At 27.7% G+C, this 1,956-nt stretch overlaps 1 long non-coding RNA gene across 1 annotated transcript; it reads left to right on the top strand.

The window, feature by feature from the left end:
- The first annotated feature begins 265 nt into the window (after window positions 1–265).
- Window positions 266–1,538, top strand: LOC107857379. The gene is made up of 3 exons (XR_007042730.1): window positions 266–536; window positions 639–674; window positions 1,319–1,538. It is a non-coding gene; the product is annotated as an uncharacterized LOC107857379 (long non-coding RNA).
- Window positions 1,539–1,956: the final 418 nt, after the last annotated feature.

Raw genomic sequence — 1,956 nt, 5'->3', positions numbered from 1 at the left:
ATTTCAATTTGTTAATCTTTTTAACTATTTGGACTGTCAAATAATATTTTCATTAATTGTAATTTTTTAAATACTTCCTAATAATTTTGAATTGTTAACTATGTAAGTTTTACTTCCAAAATAATTAAAGATTTTAGATCTGAATTCACACCGAACAACAAAATAATAGTTAACTTGACATTCGTACTTCACGTCAAGCCAAATAAATTGAAACTAATGGAGCATATATGAGCATATATTAACAGAGATTGCTGCAAGAACTTATAACCTTCAAATTTTGAATCTATTTCTTCTTTTTCGTGTGTTTAGTATTCATTCATATATAATATTCGATTAGTTAAAATTTTGACTTTGCCACCCCAACTGATATTATTAGTAGGGACCAAACTACAAGTGATCATAACAAAAATGGGATTAAGAATTCAAGAAAGGGGAGAAGTAGTGAAAGGTGTCGCTGTGCTTCAGCCTGGAGATGATTTATTTTGGTTCAATCGTCCTCGTTTCTTCTTTACCTAATTAATTTTGTGCTTCTTCAGGTATTTTAATTTTTTTTTTATTTTAAGAAAAAATATTTTTAAATTTAAATAATTTTTCTTTTTGACATAATTAATTTTGTATTTTTTTGTGATTTATTACAGAATGCTTTGCAATTGGCTTTCTTTTCTTGGACTTGGGTAAGTCACCAATTTACTCTGCTCATCTGTTACGAGGAATAAAGGATAACTATTTTTGTGATTAATTTTAGAATGAGCTTATTCTATGTTTGATTGAAAAAAAAATCGTGAGATAGCTTATTCCGGGATTGTAGTACTATTTTTATTTATGTTGAGGGTGAAATAAAAATCTCGAGATAACTAGTATCGGAATAGTGATCCTGATAACTTGTTTCCTAACTAAACAAGCTCTAAAGGGTTGTTTGGCACACATGATGAGATAAGTAGCAATATCCATGAGATTATTTTATCCCACCTTTCGAATAGGATAGTAATCAAATGGTGGAATAAAATAGTTTCAGGACTAACTAATATCTCACACCAAATACGAGATAAGTAATCTCAAACTTTTTCCTCTCTTATACCAAATGCCATTTTATAGTAATAGTGCAGGCTAGCATTTTTAACTTCCATAACTAAATAGTCATTGCGAATATATAGAGTTATGCATTTCACTATTAGAATTTAAAATTCTACGACAATGACTATCTCTTAATTATGCGAGTGAAGAATAGTTATTTGTGAATTTTATGAAAATTATGTGAGGAATCAAGAAAATTAAATTTAACTTTTTGTTTGTTTTTTCTTTTAATAACATATAACAGTACGAATTTTGGGCTGAAATCTTGTTTCGGGGACAAAACTGAGCACATCGTCATTAGAATGACAACGGGGTATGTGTTAATTATCTTCTAATTAATTAAAACTCTTTTATCTTTAATTATAGTTTGGATTTCTTGTTAAACTTTTTCATAATTTGATTGAAATTACTTACATATGAAAATGTTTGTTTAATTTTGGAGCAGGGTTCTTATTCAAATTCTTTGCAGCTACGTAACTATTCCATTATATGTCCTTGGGACACAGATAATTAAGAGCCCGTTTGAATTGGATTAAAAAATAACTTTTTAGTTTAAGTGATTAAAAACTTAAAATAAGTGCTTAAAAATTAAGTAGATAAGTGTTTGGATAGAAGTGCTGGAACTGAAACAAAAGTTGTTGATGTGTTTGGTAAACGAGTGATGTTAAATACTTTTTTGCTGTTAAAATGACTTAAATGTCCTTAAAGTTAACATCATAAATAAGGTCAATTATTTATAATTTTTAATTCTAAAATAAAATTTTTGAACAAATCTCTGATGTAATGATAGATTCGATGAAAACAAAGAAGAAAGACGAAAAGGAAATTGCAGGGAAGAGATGAAGAGAAGTGGCAAAAAGAAAAAAAAAATAAAAATAAAAT

Source organism: Capsicum annuum, chromosome 7, assembly GCF_002878395.1.
Source record: "Capsicum annuum cultivar UCD-10X-F1 chromosome 7, UCD10Xv1.1, whole genome shotgun sequence".
NCBI lineage: Eukaryota > Viridiplantae > Streptophyta > Magnoliopsida > Solanales > Solanaceae > Capsicum > Capsicum annuum.
The sequence above is the reverse complement of the archived record's forward strand: the minus strand, read 5'-3'. Positions and strand labels throughout refer to the sequence as shown.